Source organism: Palaemon carinicauda, chromosome 11 (assembly GCF_036898095.1).
Source record: "Palaemon carinicauda isolate YSFRI2023 chromosome 11, ASM3689809v2, whole genome shotgun sequence".
In the NCBI taxonomy this organism is placed as follows: Eukaryota; Metazoa; Arthropoda; class Malacostraca; order Decapoda; family Palaemonidae; genus Palaemon; species Palaemon carinicauda.
In genome coordinates, this window is record NC_090735.1 from 121,950,018 (window position 1) to 121,976,368 (window position 26,351).

Below are 26,351 nucleotides of genomic sequence, written 5' to 3' on the forward strand. Positions count from 1 at the left end.
TTCAATAACTTCTTTTTTCTTCTCTATATTTGTTTCACTAAATAAAAATAATCCTACTATTTTCTTTGGGTCTTCCTCGTATGGTTGTTGTAGCTCAATTACTTCATTCCTTTCTTTTCTATATTCCTGGCAAAATAACAAAAAATGTATCAAATCTTCCTCCTCATTTTCACAAAAATTACAGTTTACATTCCCTCCATTGTGTCTATTTACAATATTTAGTTTTAACGTATTAGTTCTTGCTCTAAAAAATATCACTGAACCAAATGTATTGTCATAAATTAACTCTTCTTTAATTTCTTTCTTCCACGTTCTATATATTTCTAAGTCTTGGGTAGTGCCATAGCCTCTGTACCATGGTCTTCCACTGTCTTGGGCTAGAGTTCTCTTGCTTGAGGGTACACTCAGGCACACTATTCTTCTATCTGATTTCTCTTCCTCTTGTTTTGTTAAAGTTTTTATAGTTTATATAGGAAATATTTATTTTAATATTGTTACTATTCCTAAAATGTTCTATTTTTCCTTCTTTCCTTTCCTTACTGGGCTATTTTCCCTGTTGGGGCCCCTGGGTTTATAGCATCCTGCTTTTCCAACTAGGGTTGTAGCTTAGCAAGTAATAATAATAATAATAATAATAATAATAATAATAATAATAATAATAATAATAATAATAATAATAATACTGGGGAGTACATTGGCTTCGAAAGGGTCCAGATCTTTCGATTTTTCCTTATTTCCTTTCCTCACTGGGCTATTTTCCCTGTTGGAGCCCCTGGGCTTATAGCATCCTGCTTTTCCAACTAGGGTTGTAGCTTAGCAAGTAATAATAATAATAATAATAATAATAATAATAATAATAATAATAATAATAATAATAATAATAATAATAATACTGGGGAGTACATTGGCTTCGAGAAGGGTCCAGATCTTTCTATTTTTCCTTATTTCCTTTCCTCACTGGGCTATTTTCCCTGTTGGGGCCTCTGGGCTTATAGCATTTTGCTTTTCCAGCTAGGGTTGTAGCTTAGCAAGTAATAATAATAATAATAATAATAATAATAATAATAATAATACTGGGGAGTACATTGGCTTCGAAAGGGTCCAGATCTTTCTATTTTTCCTTATTTCCTTTCCTCACTGGGCTATTTTCCCTGTTGGGGCCTCTGGGCTTATAGCATTTTGCTTTTCCAGCTAGGGTTGTAGCTTAGCAAGTAATAATAATAATAATAATAATAATTTCTAAGCTCAACATTGGCTTCGAGAAGGGTCCAGATCTTTCTATTTTTCCTTATTTCCTTTCCTCACTGGGCTATTTTCCCTGTTGGGGCCCCTGGGCTTATAGAATTCTGCTTTTCCAGCTAGGGTTGTAGCTTAGCAAGTAATAATAATAATAATAATAATAATTTCTAAGCTCAACATTGGCTTCGAGAAGGGTCCAGATGGACCAGATCTCCTATTAAAATGGAAGATGAAGAAGAAGAAGCGGTTTGACAGGTAGTAATGTAAACAAAACAACAATAATAACAAACTTAGAACCTTTGCTCCTATCTATAAAGTGATATAGTGCCCGCAAACTTAATTTGCCGAGTGAGCAACAAGGAACCAGGAACCAGGAACCAGCAGTGAAGTATAAAACAAGAAAAAGAAGTTTGTTTGAAATATTATATTTAAGAATTGAGTAAAATAAGTAAGTCCTCCCTCTGGGGAGGCTGTATAGGTCGTAGTTTCCTTATAAGTAAGTATGGACATCTTAGGTCAGGTCAGGTCAGGTCAGGTCGTACAATTTTGTTTGTATACCTTTGTTTAATATGTCTTTTAAGTTGCAACATCTTGTGATTCAATCATCTTTATACAGTAACTTGAAAAGTATGAGTACACTTCTTTTGTTCCTATATGAGTATAAATATTGTTCTTTAATTGGAGTATCAGTTCAGTAAAGCTGGAAATGAGGTTATAAATTTAAATATACGGGTAATTATAATTCCAAGTCGGCTTGACGCTCACTTTTCATTTCAGCCACAAACAGTGCTGGGGTTGTATGTATGATAGCGGCCACCTGTACGTATGATGACAGCTGTCTAAGAAAACGGCATTGTAAGGGGGTCGCAGGGGCCGTTAGCCCCCCCCGTTAGGTAAGGAGGTAAAGGAACCTTTGTATAACAGCGGCCAGTTCCTCACGCGTTCATTAAAAATGGAGGGTAGTTTGTAGCGCTACGGCCAAGCGTCCTAATTTGATTATTATCGCTCCGACTGTTATCTTGTATAGAATAAAAACGTTTGGAAATGGTCTACGGATCTTAAATATGTGCTTAAATGCACACTTTTATTTTTTTTTTGCCGAAAACCCTAAATTACCTGAAAATTTGTGGCTCGAGTTCTTACTCTGGCCACGAATCTTCTCGCTCCTGTAGTAGGTAAGGGGGGGGGGGGGTACCGTGGGGGGGGGGGGGGGGCGAAGCCCCCCTGGGTAAAGATACGGCTTTTAGCATAGGTTAGGTGGGTTTTTTAAGTTAGCTTCTCCCGCCAAAATCGTTTTTAGAACGACGGCCACAGTTCAGAATATTCCAGTTTTCTACGAACTCGATTTTAGAATGACGGCCACAGTCCACCCCACTTTACAATATTCCCATTTTCTATGAATGAAAATGGATCTGGCCGTCACCCTACAAAGGCTCCAAAATGGACGTCAACTAACCTAAACTTTCCCACCTAACCTAACCTACAAGCCATGCCCTTACCTACTTACCTAACGGGGGAGTAACGCCCCACTGCAACCCCCTTTACACTGCCGTATTCTAAGTTAGACATAATAATACATACAGGTGGCCGCTATCATACATACATCCCGAGGTGAAGACACGGCTCGTAGTTTAGATTAGTTGCTGTCCATATTTTATGCTCGCTGGAGGAACTGGCCGCTGATATACAAAGGCTCCCAGTGCTATACGCGTACTGTTGCTGCCGCAAATTTTGCCTGGTTTAATTATTTGCTTTCTTTTAAGAATAAATGCTTAAATCGGTAGACAGACTGTTATGTTCAGGTAAAACTGGATAAATTAAAAGTGCAAAAATATGCACTTGTTCTGGGTAAATACGCAAATGTGTGACAGGGTTTATGTGCAAATCTGTCATTAATATAATCCTTCTTGTGCCTTTAGTCTCTCATGGATCTTGACTGTTCACTGTCATCCCTTCTCTACGTGTGGTTGTACGATATGAAACTGAGTCTAAAGAAGTTGGTTTTCTTTGGGCATCACTGCTTTTTCACCGCTGGGGTTTTTTACCGCTGCTAGGCCTTCTGAAGCTGCCTCTTTGGTGTCTCTCCGACTCCTGCAGGCCTCGACCTCAAACAAGGCAGGCAAAAAGAAGTGTGTTCACTATTACTCTTCTTCTAGGTCTTTCTCCTTCTCTGTTTTGTCTTCATTAGATTGTTTAGACACTGCTGCTTTTATAAAGAAGAGGATATTATTGAAGAAGCCCAGGAAAAGAGATTGACAGGGGGCTCACAGGAGACTCCGACTGCATTGTGAGAGGGATAGGGCGTTACCAAGAACCAACCCAGACTGGGAAGGTGTCTCGATATACGGTACAGGATTTTACGCCCTTGCTTTTCCAGTGCTCAGTCTCCTTTTGGACTAAGTGTGCACACTGTAGGTAGAGATGAACGGATCAGTCTTTCTAACACCCTTTATCTGTGACACAACTGATCTCTCTTTCCTCATGTAAGAGAGAGAAAGAGGTCGTGTGATCATCTCCTCCTACGCCTATTGACGCAAAGGTCCTCGGTTAGATTTCGCCAGTCATCTCTGTCTTTAGCTTTTAATTCAATACTTCTCCATTCATCATTTCCTACTTCATGCTTCATAGTTCTCAGCCATGTAGGCAGGACCGTAAGCCCCTGACTTGCGTACCATGACATCTTATCAGTTTAGATTACTTCTTGGTATCACACCACTTGAGGTAACGAGGTGGTGTGATACCAAGAAGTAATCCAAACTGATAAGGTGTCATGGTAAGCAAGTCAGGGGCTTACAGTCCTGCTATCAATGCTTGGTCTCGTACCAGCCTGAACATCCGCACACTGTTTGTCAGGATGAGGGGAACTGCACTTCTAGACCTTTTCCTGGACACTTGAGGAACACCGTTGTCTATCTCCTTAAAGATTCTTCGGTATTGAAGAGCAGGAAGATGACTCGTTGTAAGGTTTCATTGCTTCTGTTTGATAGAGGACTCGGGGTGAGAGGAACCAGCGATCATTCTCCTAGATCGTACTTTCTCTTATGTAATCAATACCAGAAATATAGTATGATCCTTTTTCTCCTTGCTATAGATCTCTTGTGGCTCTTGGGTCCGGGGAAGGTTTCCATGCATCCACGCTACCAGGAACACAATCATGGGTTTCCTTGTGGCTCACGGGGCCTTGGAAGATGTTCCCATGTGTACACTCGATCAGGAACTATGGGTTGCCTCCTTGCTCGTAAGAATGGCAATACTTTACTTTTCTTGAGTACAAGTGATCAGAACTAGATACTGTATCAGTTTTACACTTGACTGGATGACAAAATTTTGTTTCTCCTTGAAATAGATCTCTTGTGGCTCTTGGGTCCGGGGAAAGTTTCCATGCATCCACGCTACCAGGAACACAATCATGGGTTTCCTTGTGGCTCACGGGGCCTTGGAAGATGTTCCCATGTATACACTCGATCAGGAACTATGGGTTGCCTCCTTGCTCGTAAGAATGGCATTACTTTACTTTTCTTGAGTACAAGTGATCAGAACTAGATACTGTATCAGTTTTACACTTGACTGAAAGACCAAGTTTTCAATATTAAACTTACCCGATAATCATGTAGCTGTCAACTCCGTTGCCAGCTACATGATTATCGGGTAAGTATATTCAAAAATTTATTTTACTAATGAAAATAACATATTTTCTCTCGCATGGTCGTGTTCAGGAATATGATCATCGATTTAGATCGGTCTCCTCTTGATTCTTGGATCAGGGGAATTGTTCCAACATGCATGATAAGGAACATGATCACAAATCAGCTGTTCTTTCTTCTCATCCATAAACACCTGACCTCCACTGACTGCTCTTATTATTATTATTATACTAGCCAAGCTACAACCCTAGTTGGAAAAGCAAGATGCTATAAGCCCAAGGGCTCCAATAGGGAAAAATAGCCCAGTGAGGAAAGGAAATAAGGAAATAAATAAATGATGAGAATAAATTAACAATAAATCATTATAAAAACTATCAACGTTAAAACAGATATGTCCTATATAAACTATGAACAACGCCAAAAACAGATATGTCATGTATAAACTATAAAAAGACTCATGTCAGCCTGGTCAACATAAAAACATTTGCTCCAACTTTGAATTTTTGAAGTTCTACTGATTCAGCTACTCGATTAGGATGATCATTCCACAACTTGGTAGCAGTTGGAATAAAACTTCTAGAATACTGTGTAGTATTGAGCTTCATTATGGAGAAGGCTTGGCTATTAGAATTAACTGCCTGCCTAGTATTACGAATAGGATAGAATTGTCCAGGGAGATCTGAATGTAAAGGATGGTCAGAGTTATGAAAAATCTTATGCAACATGCATAATGAACTAATTGAACGACGGTGCCAAAGATTAATATCTAGATCAGGAATAAGAAATTTAATAGACCGTAAGTTTCTGTCCAACAAATTAAGATGAGAATCAGCAGCTAAAGACCAGACAGGAGAACAATACTCAAAACAAGGTAGAATGAAAGAATTAAAACACTTCTTCGTAATAGATTGATCACCGAAAATCTTGTAAGACTTTCTCAATAAGCCAATTTTTTGTGCGATTGAAGAAGACACAGACCTAATGTGTTTCTCAAAAGTAAAATTTACTGTTGAGAATCACACCTAAAATTTTAAAAGAGTCATACAACTTTAAAGAAAGATTTATCAATATTGAGATCCGGATGTTGAGGAGCCACCGTCCTTGACCTACTTACAATCATACTTTGAGTTTTGTTAGGATTCAACTTCATACCCCATAATTTGCACCATGCACTAATTTTAGCTAAATCTCTATTAAAGGATTCACCAACCCCAGGTCTACATTCAGGGGATGGAATTGATGCAAAGAGAGTAGCATCATCTGCATATGCAACAAACATGTTTTCTAGGCCAAACCACATGTCATGTGTATATAGTATGAAAAGTAATGGGCGAAAAACACTACCCTGTGGAACACTGGATATCACATTCCTATACTCACTATGGTGCCCATTAACAACAACTCTTTGAGATCTGTTACTTAAAAAAATCAGTAATAATGCTAAGGAACGACCCACCCACTCCCAACTGTTTGAGTTTGAAAACAAGGGCCTTATGATTAACACGGTCAAAGGCAGCACTAAAATCAAGGCCGCCTCAGGAAAACAGGAATGAGGAAGTTCAAGTTTTTCATTACTCTGTTTACTGTCAAAAACATCAGCCAAAAGGGTTGCCTTTTCCTTTGAACAGTGAGTGACTGAGCCATCTGGTTTAAGTAAAGGCGGAACTGTTGCATCTACACCAAAGAGTGCAGATTTAAGGGTAGACCTCCATTTATTTTCCTGAGTTGTACCAGAAAGGGTTTCTTTTATGGTTAAATTGTACTCATTTTCAGTTGAGGCATAAACTCTCTGAGCAAAGGCTCGAAGCTGAGTATAGTGGTTCCAGGTCAACTCTGATCGTTACCCTTCCAAAGGTGATGGGCCTCCTGCTTCTCCAAATAAGCACGTCTACAATCATCATTGAACCACGGTTTGTCCTTCACTCGGTACCTTAGCACACGAGAAGGGATACGCCTATCAATTATGTTGACTAGATTCTCATCAAAGGGACAACAGGATCTACACTATTATATAATTGTGACCAATTCAAGCACAAAAGATCATGCAAAATCCCATTCCAGTCCGCTTGGAATTTCATGTAAACTTTACAAGAGTATGATATATCAGGGACAGGCTGCTCAGTCTTCACTACTAATGAAATCAAGGCATGATCAGATGTCCCGACTGGAGAACCAACATTACTAGTTATAACGCCAGGGGAATCAGTGTATATGAGTTCCAAGCAATTACCAGACCTGTGAGTAGCTTCATTTATGATTTGCTCACAGCCTGATTCAGAGGCAAAGTCTAAAGCTCTTAAGCCATGGCGATTGGTAGGAGAGATAGAACTTAACCACTTCCTATGGTGAGCATTAAAATCACCAACAAAGACAAAAGAAGCCTTTCTATCAGCTCGTATAATCAATGAAATGTTCCGTTGCATAATCGCAATTGCAAACACAGTTCATCATTACCTGGTGACTGATTTCACTCAACCCGCCTACACGCTGCCGGATATTGCTCTCACCAGTACTATGCTCCTTTAGTTTTGAAGGGCATGATTGACTGACAAGGGATGTTTAATGTGTCTTAGGGACAGATTTCTTTTGTTCCTCCCATTCTGCCTGAATCTCCCTAGTAAGGTTAACTTTTGCCGTTCAAATGGTTTTTCTGAGTGCTGCTGACATACAGTAATTCCCATGTTTCTTAATTAGGTTTCTCATTATCGGTCCTTGCACATCCTTCTAATCTTTCACCTGTCCCTTTGCTAATTTGAATAATCCTTCTTTTCATGTGCTGTGCTGAAGGCTTTCCTGTTGTCTTATTTGTACGGGTTGATTCAATACTATGTCCTTCTTCCTATATGTTCCTGCCCAGATGCCTTTTATTGGCTACTTTCAACAATTCCCAGAAAAACTTTTGATGACATGACTTCATATTGCTACTCAGCCATATATTTTTCTGTCTGAAAACATTACCAACCTTCTTTTTGTTGAAACCTGTAATTAGAGAGACAAAACTTAAGCCTGTTGCATCTCCAGAACTAATTTTCCTGTTGAGCCATAACTCATGATTGAAAAGAACATGGCTGCTTACTGACAATTTCCTTAGACTTTGGTCAGTTGAGTTTGTAGGCCATGTAATGAAGAGCATTGCTCCTTCCTTCATCATCATTATCGAGAAATAAGAAGCTGCTTTCCCTCCGAAGGAGGAATCATCAGTTCTTATCTCCTTTTGCTGGTTCCTCCTGAGTCGGTCAAATGATTGTAAGCCTGACATTTCAGTCTTCTCCCTTGGCTGGGATCCAACACTTGTCTCCATAAGTCAGTTTAAGGTGAATAGGAGGGAATGAGAGGGCTGCCCATAGAGAGCTGATTGCTCTCCTTTGTTAGGAGGGAGTAACAGAGGTCACCCGCTGAGTGACTCCTTCGTATTTCATCAGGCAGAATGTGAGTCTGGTGTGACAGCTACCGCTGTGGCACCAGTTACAGGTACTGTATTCCAGCCACCAGTCACTATCACTCTTGGCCAATAGAAGGTCTGTCTGCCTCCTCTTCCATCGACAAGTCTCGTAGGCCATAACTCTTCAGGGTTATTGCCATTTCGTGCCTTTTGATCACAACAAAGCTCTTAGAGCTTTGTGAGGCCAAGCTCTTCGGGATCTGTGCCTAACAAGGAAGAAACAGCTGGTCTTCAAGTCTAGCGCAGCATTTTTCATTCCCTTTCCAGGGGATGACATAAGGCTATTCACTAATCCCAATTTTGGGGGGTAGGAGTACTAAGAGGAGAGGCGAGAGTTTGCGAGACTCTTGCCTCGCCTTAATACCCTTGGCAGGTTTGTGAGACCCTTGCCTCGCCTTAGTACAAATGGCAGGTTTGTGAAACCCTCGTCGCTAGCGCTATAGTAGCATACTCTACTGGGTTTTAACCGTAAAGGAGATTCAATGCTGGCGGTTTTTAATTCTCCTTCATTGATTCTCGCCGGCACTTGCAACGCTTTGCGGACGCTCACCAGCATTTGCTAGAAATCAGATGGCGTTCACGAGCGCTTGCAAGTGTTTGTGGACGATCGCCAGCGTTTGCGAACGCACGCCAGCACTCGCTGGCAAGCTTATACGAACCTGCCTAGTGTTTGTGTTCTTGGCATTCTGGGACAACAAACCCCTCATGCAAGACTTCACTTCTGCACGGGTAACTCTCGTCACTGAGAAGTTTTACACAACTACAGGCGTTCGTTAAAGCTCTATAAAAGGCTGAAATGAACTCCTGTGTTGCTTACGCTCTCGCCATGGCAAAACCTCAGGGTTATTGCCACCAATACGGTTTACTACCGATGGCTTGAGTCAGCCGGGCCCCTGGACACAACGAGTTCTCGTTAGACGGCAAGTTTCGGGAAATATAATCCTTCTGGGTTATTTTCTTGGGCATTGTTGCCTGACGAAATCGAGAGCTCTTCAGAGCACTGCACAACGAGTTTGTGATATGCAGTACTGTATACCCTTACGAGGTTATTATTTCAAGCCTTTATTCCCAAGGGATAGGTATTAGCTTCTGCTTATATTTACGAATGATAGCAAGCCCTGCCCGCAAGCCAAACAAACAAACGTTGTCAGCTTCTCATTAAGTTTATGAACGATAGCAAGCCCCATACACAAGGTGGCCAGACGAATGTTGTAAGCTTCTCATTACGTTTACGAACGTTAGTAAGCCCCGCTCATAACGCGGGCAGGCAAACCAGCGGAGCTATGATTGCTACACTAGCTGTATGTTTTGTTTTCCTGTGCGCATGTGCTCACATCTTGAAAATACTAAAAATTCCTTGGCAATAATGTTGCGATTCATCGCACTTACATTATTCCTGCAAGCAGGCTCAGACTTATCAAATGTTTACCCGGAGGCAAAGAGGTTACACGTGGGGCCGCAGATGGACATGTGCATATGAGGGCAAGCGATTTTTTTTTGCCAATGAGTACTACAGACCATCTTACAATTAGAACACTGTTCTAATAAATCTTTAGTGTTAATGGCTATATTCCATACTGGAAACCGCTTATGTACTGCATTGCTCTTCTTTCTTCCCGTAACAAGACATACTGGATATGTTGTCTCCCTTCATCCCAGGTAGTTCCTTCTTAACTTTTATTGGAGGTCTTAGTTTTAAGAAATTCTGAAAGTTCACATTTCCTGAAAGTGAACATTCGAAACTTATGCCAGTTTTACTGATCAGAGACGAAGAAATACAAATGTTTTTGTCGTTCATTGGAAGGAGGAGGTCTCGGTTACAAACGTTTATCAACGTTTTCCAACCAAGTTCCGGACACAACTAATAATTTGGGTTATGCCCGTATGTTCGTCTGTATCCCTGGTCTAAATGTGTTAAGTGTCCGTAGATGAACTTATTCATACATTACCTGTCCAGTAAAAGATTGAAGACACGTCTCAATCATATCCTTTCGGAAGTAGTTGTGTGTGATTGATCATTACTGACCAGTCTCTTGCCCGAAGGTGATTGCTAAGAAGATTCGCTGTAATAACATCTTCCTGAGTGAGTACTGGCTACCCTGGTTTACCAATTATAACATACTCCGCCAACTCCCATTGGATTGGTGGCAGTTGGAGCAAGATCCTCCGCCCCTTCATGGCAGGTTTGTGTAACTGGTTGCACGTCTTGACATCAACTTGAGATGTTACTTGCTACGCAATCTCTAGACCCCTCGGGAGGAACTGAGGAGAATTGACTTTTCGGTTGAGAGTCAAGGTCGCTTGTTCCACTCAATGGAACTTGCTAACCCTTGGGGGGGCAATAGGCACAATCATGGTGTATGGTTGACCAGTTTGTCCAAAGCCCTTCCAGTTTTCCGATGATCGTGGTGGTGGTGGGGATTTTTCCTCGAAGGTAAACTGCTGGAATAACCTGTCCCCCGCAGCCGCAGTCTTGATAGCCTTTTACGAAGGAATGCCTCCTAACCTGGCTGCTGTGGGAGACAGGTCGTATGAAAATACCCTGGTCTCTCCTACTTGGGTGTGAACACAGACTCTAGTTTTGCAAGGAAATCTTGTGCAGTGTTTTGCATCCATTTACCGAGCAAGGTGGGCAGACGAGCTTGTCTGCCTGACTAAGAGAGGCGTCTCACTTCTGCTACATGCAGTGTTCTCTTTAGGGCGAGTCTTCCCATCAAGACCCGCAAACACAAGAAGCAAGGTCCAGAATAAAGGCGAGTTCTACGTCTTGATACCTGGGCGAGCTAAGAAAGGCAAGCATGGGTAGATCTGTTGCCTTTTAGAACTAAGAAAGGCTCACAAATCAGTGCACAGTTCCAGCTCTCACCTTGCAGCTGGGCAGACTGGAAGGAGCATGCTCTACCAGTTTTCGCCCCATGATCATGGACACAGTCCTCGCAAGTGCACACAGGTAACAATTACCTGTAAGAACTGAGAAAGGCTCGCTTTTCCAGCTCTCACCTCGGGGGTACACACCCCCAGCAGGACAAACTAGAAGAGGTGCGCAAGAGAAATGGCAGGTAGCTTCCCCTTCACAGACCGACCATCCTCAGACTGTTCCACCTTTGGTCGAGACCACACTAAGCAAGGTCTTTCTGTCAGGGGATCAAACGCCGGCAGAGCTTTCTCTCGAGAGGCAAATTGCTAGCACTACTGTAGTGGCAAAATGGCGGGGACATCTAACATCACTCGAGAAATTAATTCCCTACGGCTGTCTCCACATACGGTCTCTGTAGTGACAGCTGATGATCTTCTGGTTTTTGCACAGAGACCCACCTAGCAACCTAGTGCCAGTGGAACCCGAACAGAAGAGAGACCTGAGCTGGTGGATGTCGGACACCAAACTCCTCAAAGGAGCAGATCCCCTCTCTCCTCCCCTGGATTTGTTGCTCTTCACAGACACATTAAAAGAAAGGGGGACTCATCTGTTACACCTGACATCATCCAGACTTTGTCCAAATCCGAAAGGCGGTGCCACAAAACCTCCTGGAAATGAGGGCAGCCTACCTGACTCGGGTACTTCCATCAGCTCCTTTATTACGTAGTGCTGATGAGCATCAACACTACAGTAATGTCCCACTCAAACCAACAAGGAGAGACCTTTACACAGCATCTATGTCTGCTAGCTGTGAAAATCCTCATGTGGATGGAAGAAAATTTGGTATCCTTAACAGCCCACTTTATCTCGGGCAAGAAGAACATGCTTGCGGACAATCTGAACAGGAGGACTCGGATAGTTGGCTCTGAATGGACATTTAACCTGTCCGTGATGTCAGAAACTTCCAGTGTACCACTCACCAGTACCAAAACCATAAGCATTCGAACAGGATGCTTTTCAACACCCTTGGGACAAGATGAACATCTATGCGTTCCCCTCCTCCTGCCTAGTTAGGAGGATATTGAACAGGGTAATGGCATCGCAAAATCTAACAAAGACCCTGGGATATGTTGTGACAACATAGAAAATGGTTTCCGGACCCTCGATATCTGCTCATAGAGGTACCAAGAGAGCTCCCTCCACTTCCTAAGCTACTCAGACAACCGCACGTGAAGATTTTCCACCAAGCGATACCATCACTAGGTCTTCACACCTGGAGGCTATCCAGCAACTACTCTCAAGAGATGCTTTTCGAAGCCAGTTGTTAAACGCATGGTAAGATACCTCCGGGAGTTGTAGTCTGCGGTGTATCAGGCAAAGTGGTCTGTCTTTTGTGGTGCATGTATTCCAGCAGTAGCGGAGTTTTTACTGTACCGCAGGGAGGAAAAACTTCACTCAGCGTCGGTGGTTAATGGCTTTTGTTCACCCTTGAACATTGTCTTCGAACTGAATCAAGTTGACATTTCTACCTCAACGGAATTGTCACTCCTCATATGGAACTTCCAGCGTTCTGGCCCTCAGTTGAAAGCTAGGCCTGCTCCTTGGAACATTGTCAGGGTCTTACGTTCACAGAAAGGAGCCCCTTATGAGCCTCTACGTCAAGCATTGGATAAGGACATCACCTTAAAGACGGTTTTCTTTTGGCCCTGACCTCTGCAGGTGGAGTCAGCAAGCTACATGGTCTTTCATACATCACCTATTCAAGGGGATGGGTGGCAGGTCACATTTGGTTTCGTCCCAGAGTTTGTTGCAAAGACTCAAAATCCGTCCTTAGCGAATCCTAGATTTGGGCCCTTTCAGATTGGGAGTCTCTGAACGGTATCAGACAATACTGATCAACTGTTACTATGCCCCATAAGGACGATGAGGTTATATCTCATAAGGATGAGAAGAGCTCAAGCCCAGATCAACAAGCTGTTCGTCAGCACGGGGAAGACCAAGAGGAGAATCATGAAGAACTCAATCTCCTCTTGGATCAGGCAAGTAATAGAAAAGGGCACGGGCCTCAGATACCTCAACGTCAGGTAGACGTCCCCTGCCCATGATGTCAGGGGAGTAAGTACTTCCTTGGCATTCCGAAAGAATTTTTCTGTTCAGCAGGTACTACAAGCAGGTAGGGGGAAACGTCAAACAACATTCACCTCCTGCTACCTGCAAGACATAACGGAGAAGAGGAGCCTAGACACATACTCAATAGGTCCTGTGGTGGCTGCTCATAACGTGATCTAAGCACCTCAGCTCCCTTGCGGGACAAGTATCAGTAGTTCTAGGGGGGAAGATTACCCACGAAGTAAATCTAGGATGAATGCGACGGTGACTGGCCACTTCCTACTTCATCGTCCCCTCTCTTGGGGTGCAGCATTCCGGGAAATCTGTGCAACTGACCTTGTTCTTCTGTGGGTGAATTTCACGCTCTTTGGACAAGCGCATATACATTTACAGTATATATGTGTTATGTCCCTGCGGGGGGTGAGGGGGGGGGAAGAAATATATATTAGTAGAAGGGACGGCCTGAATAGCTACGACAGGGTTACCAGATTATTTCATCTGGATTATCGTACATGAACCTTTAAATTCTCGTTTTTTAACCAAAATTATCGTACACACTTCAACATGATTAGTGAGTAACATATATAACTTATTTCAAGGTATTTTTGTATAATTGTTTAATCAAACTCGCACACATTTGTATATACCTAAGGTATGTATCGTACATCGTACTGGACCTAAAATAATGTACATGTACGATAATTATCGTACGAATGGCAACCCTGAGCTACGATGTATTTTCCAAGAGATTAATTCCTTACTCTCCAGCAATGATTGCCCAGGCCGTTCCCCTACGAGGATAACGGGGTGCAGGATCCCTCAACTATACAGAGACTGTCCCGGGACAGTTGCCAGCCAGTTGGTTTCGGACTTCCACCTACAGGCGAGTCTCCACAGTATAGAGCGGAAGTTTTGTATTTTGCACATGAATAAATGACAAATTTGGAAGTAATTTAGCATTATTTCCGAGCAATACAAACCTAGAGTTCTTTACACATACAGACCCGCCAGCACCAAGCCCCTGAAAGTCCTGCTGCAATTACAAAAGTGATGGTTAGTCCCTAGTGTTGGTGTGAGCGGGAGGGTTAACCTACCCTGCTCCCTGTCCCTGCTAACTAGTGGTGGTTAGTTACACGCTGATAAAAAATCTTATCGGCTGGTTTCAGCTTCGCCAAAATAATACTCCATAGTAAAGAGCTCCAGTTTTGTATTGCTAGGAAAAATACAAATGACTTCCAAATTTGTCATTTAATTAAAGCTTTATAGTATAAATAATTTTTGTTGAATTGACATTGAGCTTCAAATGTATTAATCAGGCAATGATTGTATTCTGAAAGTACAGGAATACCTTGATGTATTCTGGAAAATTTTGTTCAAGGTCTTTAGATGTTTTATTGAAAAGTAAAAGGATTGTTATCAGAGGTAGAGGTATTATTCTAATATTACCTTTTGAGAAGTCAAACAATTGAATTTTTCTTTTGATATTTTTATTCCATTTCAGGAGGATCAACGTCGAATACAAATTTATGGAGATACAGTACATCATGTCGTCCATAGGTAGTGACTTTAGTGTGCTTCTCTTGCGCTTGGAGCATGTAAAGGTACAGTCATTTGACTAATTAGAATGATTTTACTTTGAAAAAAAATAAAGGTTTTAATTGATGAAATATTGTAGAATTTTAATGCCGTAAAACCATTGTTTCATTGTACACTGATTATGCATTGTAAGGTGTGTGGGACACCATAAAGCGGTCTAGTGATCTATGGAAGTGCGGTACAGGAGGTCTTCAACACACAAACATTCGGAGATCACTCACTCACTCACTAAATCCCATCCGGAATTCTCCGGGTTGGGTCCTGCATCTGATATCGCCATTCTCTCCAGAGACTCCTATCCAATGCCATCTGTGCCAGCTGCTGAAATGTCTCGCCTCTATTTGCTTTTTTGAAGGTTTTCACCCATGTATCTCTTGGTCGTCCTCTCGGTCTATTTCCGGCCACTTGACCATGAAGCACTATCTTTGGCCATCTGTCCTGTTCCATCCTCTGTACATGCCTAAACCATCTCCTCTGAATATCTTCTACTCTAATCAGAATTGTGTCCTCAACACCAGCCATTTCACTCACTCTCTCGTTCGTAATTCGGAGATACTAACACAAATCCAGCTGAAAATAACAACGATAGGGTGAAAAAATACTGTAATAAATCAATACTATATCATTTAATACATTAAGCAAAATGGTATTTGTAATAACATGATATATATTTCATATAAAACCTGATTATTTGTTGACATTTGTAGCTGGAAATTATAGGCATGGGATTCAGGTTAGGCCTACCCTAGGTCAATATGTAACAAAATTCAACTAACAAACAGCTTCTTGGAACCAATTAAGGGATTTTGACAAAGGAAAAATCTATTTCTGGGCGAGAGACCTGTGCCGCCCAGTGAAATGCTCCTTTAGCATCATTTCTAAGGTATATAACTGCTATGTATTACCAGAGAAAAAAGTTGCATATTAATGCCAGGGATGAACCCAGCTCGCTCACCTAAATAGGTGTTGGTATAAGTAACTGGGGCGTGAAAAACCACAACCAGAGGTCTCGTGCCATTTAGATATCTCCTCTTCAAATATCCCCGTTACAACGAGGTGCCGTTCTACATCCGCTACTGAATGCTACTACCACCATCTCCACCCACGCCAACCACGTCACTCCTTTCATAGCATCTTCGGTGTTCACTTGTACGTTCCCTTGCTTGTGATCATTTGTTGTTTTGGTGCTTTTTTGGTACGAGATGTCGGACGTTCAAGCTTCATCATCCAAGTTAAGTACTAGAACTATGGATTTTGAGTTTTTGGAGGTAGCGATGCCTTTATTATTCTTCATTTTCAAGTGTTAACGTGTTCTCAGGTCGGGAGTCCCGACTCACGACGCCATGCTTGGTTTCGCTACCTCCACATCTTGTTCTTGACGTTTTGCAATTGGTGTCCCATACTAATTGTAACTCGTTTCGAAGTTGAGGACCTATATTTCAAGTCTTGTATTTTGCTGCCCAACTGGTTAGTGTTGTTAGGTGTAATGGTTAAACTTTGCTGTAAAGTTCAAGGTGACAACATTCTAAATGCTTTTGAAACAAGTAGTAGAAATAGCAATCAGACATTTCAGACCGCCATCAATGAAGAGTGTCAACATTTTACTCCGGTCTACGGACCGAGCTTTCCCTTCTTCATACGTTGACCGTGAATGATTCTACTGTATATTGAAAACAATAATAACTGGAATTGCTATCTTGATCTGGATCACCTCCATAATTTAGTGGGGTCTTCCTGAGCGTAATACATATCCGTTGTTAAAGTTGGTGAGAATCCCGCAAGAAGTTTTGCCGTATTCCTGCAAACAGACAGACAAACAAGCAAATAAAGGAATAAATGCAAGTCATTTTATAACCATCTTGGCAGTGGAAACAAAGCTAAAATCCTCCATAAGATGTGGAAGGCAATGTTAATGGATAAATATGCATTTTATCCCAAGGGAGAAGTTTGGAATCTGGAAATATCTAGAATATCTCTACTGTCTTTATCATGTTTGTTAATTTATCTTCAGAGGTTTTTTGATATATGATTATTATTGTTATTCTAATTAGTTGAGCTACAACCCTAGTTGGAAAAGCAGGATGCTACAAGCCCAAGGGCTCCTACAGGAATAAATTGCCAAGTGAGGAAACAAAATGAATAAACTACATGACAAGTAATTAACAATCAATATAAAATACCCTAAGGTCAGTATCAATGCTAAAATAGATCTGTCATACATAAACTATGAGAGACCTATATCAGTCTGTTCAACATAAAAACATTCGCTGTAGAACTTCTGAAGTTCTTTTACCCTGAGATTATGAAATAATTTTACTTTTCTGGGCTCGACCTGTGTCGCTCCGGGAAATGCTCGTTATAGCACCATTTCTAAGGCATAAATATTGTTAAATATACCAGAGAAAAAAGATGCATGGAATGCCAGGAATAAACCCAGCTCGCTCACTCTAATTGAGTGTCGGTATAGTAACTGGGGCGTGTTAGAACCACAACCAAATAGTATGTCTTTCAGGTCTCTCCCGCCATCAAGAGCGCTTCCCTTGCGACCCTCAAGACCTGGGTTGGTGGCTTTGGCCGGAATGTTAAGGCAAAGCAGCCATATATTTTGGCGGAGGAGATGTGCTCCCTCCTCTATCCCAATACCAAGATGTCGGTGGCAGTGGCATTAGATGTGGCGGCTCCAATCATCGCCAGGATTTGTAAGGAAACTCAAGCCTTCCCTGATGACCTAGAGGGCCTGGACGATGATGTTCTCGATGACGTGGCTGCTATTAATTTAGATGTAGAACCTATGGTCGTCGACTCGACCTGTCCAGGTAGGGTGGTAAGTGAGGCAGGTAGCGTCCGGTCTAAGGTTTCTTTTCTTGGTCCGGCGCATTCTATTTCTTCTTCTGTTTCTTCTTTCCAGGGATTTACTGGTAATGTCGTGGCTAGGGACAAATCATGCTCGGTAGTTCCTAAAGTTAAGCATGTCAAGAAGGCTTTACCTAAGGCTAGCAAATCTCTCCCTGTCAGGCCATCCTCGGCTTCTAAGCGTTGGACGGTCTCAGAAAAGGTTCCTCCGACGGCTCAGGGCTCGAGAGCGAGGAGCTCAAAAGCGAAGTCCCCGTAACTGGCTTTTGATCCAGTGTCCTTTTCGAGCCAGCTCATGGAGAAGATGGGGAGTATTGTGTAGTCCCAGATTGGCCCTATTGCTGATCGTCTACAGTCAATGGACTCTTTCACCTAACGACTGCAGAATCAGGAGAACATGCTGGAGAATCTCTTGAGGTCCTGGCTCCCGCAGCAACAGCAGTTTGTGGTCCCGGATGCGTCAAAGCTCCCGGCGTTTGTGAAGAGCAACCCGTGGAGGTTGGCCCTTCATGCCCCGTTCTCAGAGGGCGTGTTGACTATTGAAGGTTGTGGTACCCGTCCGGTTGAGGACTTTGAGTTCTACCCGCCGGGTTTGCAGTTCCCCTTCCCAGGTTATGCACGCCTGACAGAGGACGCGCTAGTCATGATGGATAAAGTTCCGAAGGAAACTGTCATATTCCCGAAGGAGCAGGCTCAGTCCGCCTGGGTCCGGACCCTGACTGAATGGGAGTGCGTGAATACCAAGTTAACCCCTTATAAATAAAGGAACGTATGCCATGTTTGTGGTCGAGGAACAGACTCCTACTCCATGCACCACCAAGGTGGTGGATCTTACTTTGAAAGCGGCTATGGAGGACAAACCTATGCCACAACTTAAGGAGACAGACCTGACTTCTTTGCTATTCCCAGGGAACCAAGACTGCTGGCTTGATGCACCGGCTACCTTCACGCGGGAAAGTTGGCTCCGACTCCCCAGGCTGCCGGATTCGTTAATTAGGACGGAGTATGAGGCTCGAGTCAGACTGAGTAGGTCTATTAACTCGGCTACTATGGCGGAGATGTCTTATTTGGTTTACGGTGATGAGTCTCTCTTTAAGATCTTGACGATGCCCTTGCTTCACACGCTTCAGTGTGATGCATACGACTTTGCTTTCGCTCGTCGTGCGTACCGGAAGCACGTTTTAGCGAAGGCTTCCATTAGGCATGAGCCTAACAGGCTGATTAAAGCCTCGGTTTGGGGGCCAGATTTTTTCCCAGATGATGTGGTGAACGGCATCCTCAGTGAGGCAGCCCGGGTCAATCAGACCCTTCGAGTCAGGTGGGGTCTCATCCCTAAGAGGAAATTTGAATCCACTGGGACGCAGTTACGAGGCAGGAAAAGGCCGCGAAGATTTCCCTCCTTCCAGAGTTCACAAACCCAACCTGTGGTGCAGGCAGTGCCTGTACCCCAGGTGCGCCATCCTTCCACCTCTAAACCTCAGCCCCAACAACAATTTGAGCTGGTAAGCCAGCCACCTCAGCCATTGACTTCGTTCTCAACTTCGCCTGCTTATAACCCTGTCTTTGAATCTCAAGGCCTGGTTCAGGGGTGTAGTAGGCAAGCGAGAGGGGGTAGGTCTAGGGGACCCTTTCACTACAGAGGAGGTGGCGAGTTTCCAGGAGGGGCAGAGGATCCCGAGGGAGCCGTGGTGGCAGACCTTCTACGAACCAATGAGACTTCTCAGGTAGGGGGGAGGCTATACCTTTTCCGGAGCTGTTGGACGTTCAACAAGTGGGCACATAGCATAGTATCAAATGGCCTAGGGTGGAGTTGGATTCAAGGGCCCCCTCCAGCGATCAGTTTTTATCAGAGTCCAACGGCAGATCTCACGCTTTTCGCACAAGATCTCCTTCTCAAGAATGCGGTAAAGGAGGTAAAACGTTTAGAATTTCAAGGTAGCTTATTCAGCATGCCAAAGAAAGACTCCGACAAACGAAGGGTCATTTTAGACCTGTCTCGTTTGAATACATTCATTCAATGCGACAAGTTCCATATGCTGACTGTCTCGCAGGTACGGACCTTACTTCCCCGTGGGGCCATCACCACCTCTATCGATCTTACAGACGCTTATTATCATGTTCCAATAGCACGACATTTTCGTCCCTTTCTGGGGTTCAAGCTCGGCAAACGAGCATGCGCCTTCAGGGTGATGCCGTTCGGTCTCAAATCGCTCCCAGGATATTCACAAAGTTAGCGGAAGCAGTGGTCCAAGAGCTGAGAACTCAGAGAATACAGTTAGTGACCTATCTAGACGATTGGCTTATTTGGGCCAACAGCGACAGGGAATGTCACGAGGCGACGGACAAAGTCATAAAGTTTCTGGAACACTTAGGGTTCCGAGTGAATTTCAAAAAGTCCCGCCTGATTCCGGCGTCGTGTTTCCAGTGGTTAGGTCTCCAATGGGACCTGACCACCCACAAACTGTCGATTCCCCCACAAAAGAGGAAAGAGATAGCAAAGAGCATGAGAAGATTTCTCAAGGGCAAATTTACATCTCGGAGAAACCAAGAAAGGGTCTTAGGTTCACTCCAGTTTGCTTCTGTAACAGACGTTTTACTGAAAGCCAAATTGAAGGACATCAATCGCGTTTGGCAATCCAGGGCAAACAACAAAAGTCGGGACAAGGTATCAAGGATTCCATCTATCCTAAGGAAAAGACTTCACCCATGGACAAAAGTCAGAAACTTGGTAAAGTCGGTACCTCTTCATTTCCCTCCGCCGGCATTAGTAGTCCATACGGAAGCCTCCCTAAGCGGTTGGGGGGGTTACTCCCCATTCAAGAAGGTCCAAGGTTTGTGGTCGATGACCTTTCGTCAGATGCACATCAATATTCTAGAGGCCATGGCAGTATTCTTGACTCTAAAACGACTCTCCCCGTCAAAGAATCAACATATCAGATTAGTTCTAGACAGCGCGGTGATAGTTCACTGCATCAACAGGGGAGGTTCCAAGTCGGGTCACATCAATCAGGTGATGATTGCCAATTTTTCCTTGGCAACAAGGAACCATTGGCATTTGTCAACAGTTCACCTGGCGGGCGTAAGGTATGTAGTGGCCGATGCACTTTCACTGACGACCCCCCTGGACTCGGAATGGTCCCTGGACCAAGCGTCATTCCGTTGGATTTGCCAGCAGGTTCCGAATGTTCAAGTGGATCTATTCGCCACGGACTCAAACCACAAACTCCAATGTTATGTAGCCCCCAACCTGGACCCTCTGGCCTTTGCCACGGATGCCATGTCCCTCGACTGGAACACCTGTCAGAGGATCTACCTGTTTCCTCCTATAAACATGCTGATGAAAGTTCTGGACAGGCTCAGGACTTTCCAAGAACAGATTGCTCTAGTGGCTCCCAACTGGCCAAAAAGCAATTGGTTTCCCCTCTTGGCGGAACTGGGTCTCCGTCCTTGCTGGATCCCCAACCCGATGTTAACGCAAACAGTACAAACTCGCAATGTGTCAGCTTCCTCAAGAATTCTGAGTGCCCTAACTTTATGGACTTCATGAAATTTGCGACTCAGAAGGATACTGATATCGATCTCCTTAACACATTGTTCCTGGAATCGAATAAGAGGGATTCCACCCTTCGGCAATATGATTCTGCTGTTAAGAAGTTAGCGAAGTTTCTGAAGGACTCGGATGTTCAGAAAATGACTGCCAATCTGGCAGTTACCTTTTTCAGAACTTTGTTTGAAGGGGGGCTAGCTGTTAGTATTATTACCACGATTAAGTCCGCCTTAAACAAAATATTTCAGTTCGGGTTCAATATTGACCTTACGGATTCATATTTCTCATCTATCCCCAAAGCTTGAGCTAGACTAAAACCGGCAACCCGTCCACACGCGGTTTCTTGGTTTGTAAATGATGTCCTTAAATTAGCTTCTGACACTGATAATGACTCATGCTCCTACATAACGATTCTTAGGAAAACGTTTTCCTTGGTAAGTTTAGCTTCGGGAGCCAGAATATCTGAACTCTCGGCGTTATCTAGAGAGCCGGGTCACATTGACTTTCTTTCTTCTGGCGAGGTCTTGCTCTCTCCAGATAGACTTTTCTTAGCGAAGAATGAGGGTCCCCAGAATAGATGGACCCTGTGAAAGATTGTTCCACTCTCTCAGGAGATCTTCCTGTGCCCTGTTAACACTCTGAAAGCTTACTTGAATAGAACTCGTAATACGTTTTCAAGCGCTCTGTTTGTTCGAGAACATGGAGGAACTATTTCCCTGAAAGGGATTAGGCAGCAGATTCTTTACTTTATTAAGCAAGCCAATCCTCATTCAGTCCCACATGCCCATGATATCTGGGCAGTAGCGACCTCAGTTAATTATTTCCATCACATGAATTTTGAAGAATTAAAACGATACACAGGTTGGAAGTCACCAACGGTCTTTAAACACCACTATTTGAAATCTTTGGAGGCCCTTAAATTTGCAACAGTGACAGCAGGGAACGTAGTTCCTCCGGATATAGCGGAACCATTATAATTAGGTCCTATCTTCTTATTCCTTTTTCTTTTAGTGCCTTGTCTCCTTATAAGGAGCGGGCCGTCACCTGCCTTGCCTACTCTCCTGGGCCGTACCTTTGTCATTCATTTGGTTTGCACCCTACCCTCTGGTTATGATGTATATAATGTATTTATGTCTTTGTTTGTTATCATTAATTATCTCATAGTTTTTGTTGTTGAGAGTTTCCTCAGAATCTCTGGCTGTTAATTTTGGGTCGATATCTGATTTTTGTATTTTAAGAATTGGTAGTTTACAATTTGTTATTAAACTCTCTTAATTCCATATTCTATTTTTATTTCAGTTCCTTACTTTTATGTGTATTTCCAGGCATTAGGACCACTTCTCTGTTATTATTTTACGGAGCGACACAGGTTGAGCCCAGAAAAGGGATTTTGACGAAGGAAAAATCTATTTCTGGGCGAGGAACCTGTGTCGCCCAGTCAACCCACCCCTCTCTTTTTCCCTTACCCTAGGCTGGTCCAAGCTTGGGGTGCTAGGAGGAATGAAGGAGGGAGCGTGGGGAAGGGTAGGGGTGGGGGGAGGGTAGTCGTAGTAGAGGGCAGTAGTCGGATGTAGAACGGCACCTCGTAGTTCCAGGGGATATCGAAGAAGGAGAGGTCTAACTGGTGAGGGACCTATGGTCGTGGTTCTAACACGCCCCAGTTACTATACCGACACTCAATTAGAGTGATCGACCTGGGTTTACAGTATTCCTGGCATTCCATGCATCTTTTTTCTCTGGTATATTTAGCAGTATTTATACCTTAGAAATGGTGCTATGAGGAGCATTTCACAGAGCGACACTGGTTCCTCGCCCAGAAATAGATTTTTCCTTCGTCAAAATCCCTTTATTAGGTGAATGAGAGAAATATTTTCTCAAAAGTCTTAATGTAGACTTTGATCTTAGTTTAGTTTGATACACTTGATGACATAACGTAATCAGGAAAGATATTTTCTTTGGAAAATTTTGCTCAAGTGATCTCACCAATTCAAGATTGAGAAAATTCCGACAATGCTAAAAACGGTTTGGTGAGATACTACCGCCAGAGAGTTATTTGGTACTTTCCCTGGATCCCTTTCTGGTTATGGCTCATTTTGTCTTTGCCTACACATACACCAAATAGTTTGGCCTATTCTATACACATTTTCCTCTTTCCTTATACACCTGACAGCACTATGATAGCTGAAAAATGCTTCACTCTAGGGGTTAACTTCTGCACTTTAATTGTTCATTGTCTACTTTCCTCATGGTAAGGGTAGAAGAGACTTATGCTATATGGTAAGCACCTATTCTAGGAGAAGAACATTCCAAAATCAAAACATTGTTCCCATCTCTTTGGTAGTGCCATACCCTCTGTACCATGGTATTCCACTGTCTGGGGTGAGACTTCTCTGTCTTAGGGTACACTCGGGGACACTATTCTATCCGTGTCTTTGTTTCCTTACTGGGATATTTTCACTGTGGACCCCTTGTCCTTATAGCACTCTGAGTTTCTAAATAGTATTGTAGTTTAGCAAGTAATAATAATAATAATAATAATAATAATAATAATAATAATGGTAATTAATGATTAATGATGATAATAATAATAATGATAATGATAATAGTGAATGTTCAAGAAAGTAATCAGGGCCATATTCGCAAAGATGAACTCTTAATCAAAGGCTCTCATGCTTGTGTTAGATTATGATCTGAATGACAATCTCAGAATAATAGCAGTTACTTCTCATCTCTTCTGCCTTCCCCTTGACATAACATTTTAATTCTAATTGTTTTCTTAATAGGATTCTAAAGGTAGCATTTTAGATTGAAGTAGCTCATTGGAAACATCCCTGCCTAACTATCTGTTGGACTGGGGTTCGAAACTCGCTCAAGCTCAATAGTTTCTTGTAGTGTCTGTAACTTCACCATCCTTGTGAGCTAAGGATGGGAGATTTAGGGAGCCTATAAGTCTACCTACTGAGTCATCAGCAACCATTGCCTGGCACAAGTTGTATCCAATTGTAGGGTTTGAATATTCATTTATGAAAAAAGACTTGAGACAACCCACATGTAAACATCAACCAGATATTTAAGTGTATTAGATAATACAGATGTGTTAATCTCAAGTAGAACTTATAGAGAATTGTCATCAAATGATTTTTTGTAATATAATTTGAATTTTGGAGAAAGATTACTTTACTTACATTTATCTTGAAGTGCAGCACAGCAGCAGATATTTTGTAGACCATTAAGTAGAACAGTTAATAGATTTTGTAGATGTTGATTAATTAGTAAGACTACTGTATTACCCTTTGAGTTGACAAGAGATGGAAATGCCCCGGAAATGCCCCTAATCTGATATTTTATTCCAGGCTGATCAGATGAAATGGAAAATCGGAAGGATAGAATTCCGTCCGGCTCCAACTTGAGACCTGGATTTTGGACCTCAGAGACCTCGGCTTGGGCTGCCCCTTAACCCCTCCCTTGCACATGTAAAGGAAATGAAGAAAGAGGCGTAGGCGACATCATTGTGTACCCAAGTCTTTTTGCCGTCTGGATTCTGACCATGTGACGGTAAGGCATTGATATAATTGCAATTATGGTATCAGTTTGTTCCTACTTGAATACAAACCCATGTCATTTGTATGGGTAAGCTCTTGGCTCACTTATTACCTCTGCCAAGGAGGTACATACATACATATACCAAGGCACTTCCCCCAATTTTGGGGGGTAGCCGACATCAACAAATGAAACAAAAACAAAAAAGGGGACCTCTACTCTCTACGTTCCTCCCAGCCTGACAAGGGACTCAAACCGAGTTCAGCTGGTACTGCTAGGGTGCCACAGCCCACCCTCCCCCATTATCCACCACAGATGAAGCTTCATAATGCTGAATCCCCTACTGCTGCTACCTCCGCGGTCATCTAAGGCATCGGAGGAAGCAGCAGGAGGTAATACAGTAAAATCGAGTCGGTTTATTTATTCATTTATTTGACTGTGTGCCAATGGACAGGAGTACGTCAAAACTACTCAATGGATTTTGACAGAGTTTTCACCACAGATAGATCTTAGACCATTGACAACTCCATTAAATATCGGAGATGATGCAGTATCAGATCGATGATTTAGATCCAGATTTGCATTTTTCACAATTTTAAATATTACGTCAAAAGAAATTGATACATTGGATTTTCACCAAATTTTAACAATGGATAGATACAGTTAACTCCTCGTTAACACAAGGGTTATGTTCGTGGAGATTTCATGTTAACGGAAATCTTGTTAATGGAACTTAATTTCTCCATAAGAAATAATGGTTTCAAGGAAATTTCTCAATAGGAACCAGTCCCGTCAGGATCTTCACTTGGATCCAGATCCTTCCTCATTTATCATTGTAGCAGATTTGCCAGTATTTGTGTTCAGGTGAAGCATTGCATTTTACATAGGTGCGAGTCTTTTCTGCCTTATTGTCACCTTTGGAGAACCTCCGTGTGCTCAGGTGACTGGGAGGCGTTGTGTAATCGGTGGTTTCTTGCCGATAGTCTTCCATTTAGCTCTAGTGTCATCAAAGAGCGAGCAAACTTCAAAACCTATCATCTTTTTTCACGCTCCAACTGGTGGAAAGATCTTTCATTTACTTTCATTACAAAATTTGCAGCTAAGATCCATAATGTTGCTATTAATAATATCAGATTTGACTTTTACAATATCAGCATTAAAGGAGGTATAACTGATAAATAATAATGATAATAATAATATAATTTTTTCGGGCTATCATGAATATCTTGTAACTAAAGAGCTTTTTTATGCCTGGCAGTAAACTCAGCTTTTGACATAAGATAGTCAACTAGTAATAAGGGAAAATTTAGTCAAGAACAGAAGTAGGCAAAAGTGAAAATCTTGTAAAAATGCCCTTTCCAATTCTTTCTAGAACTACGCTCAAGTTGACTTTGCATTCATATGGAAATGAGGACTGGAAGAGGACACAAAAGCTGTCATGCAGCCAGTTGAGAAATTATTATAAGAGCTTGAATCCACAAAAGCTGTCATGCAGCCAATTGAGAAATTATTATAAGAGCTTGA

The 26,351-nt window shown here is 42.5% G+C and overlaps 1 long non-coding RNA gene across 1 annotated transcript; it reads left to right on the forward strand.

Moving 5' to 3' along the window:
- The first annotated feature begins 1,512 nt into the window (after positions 1-1,512).
- On the forward strand, positions 1,513-24,836 carry LOC137649765 (uncharacterized). Its single transcript, XR_011045854.1, has 3 exons — positions 1,513-1,627; positions 14,793-14,892; positions 24,641-24,836. It is a non-coding gene; the product is annotated as an uncharacterized lncRNA (long non-coding RNA).
- Positions 24,837-26,351: the final 1,515 nt, after the last annotated feature.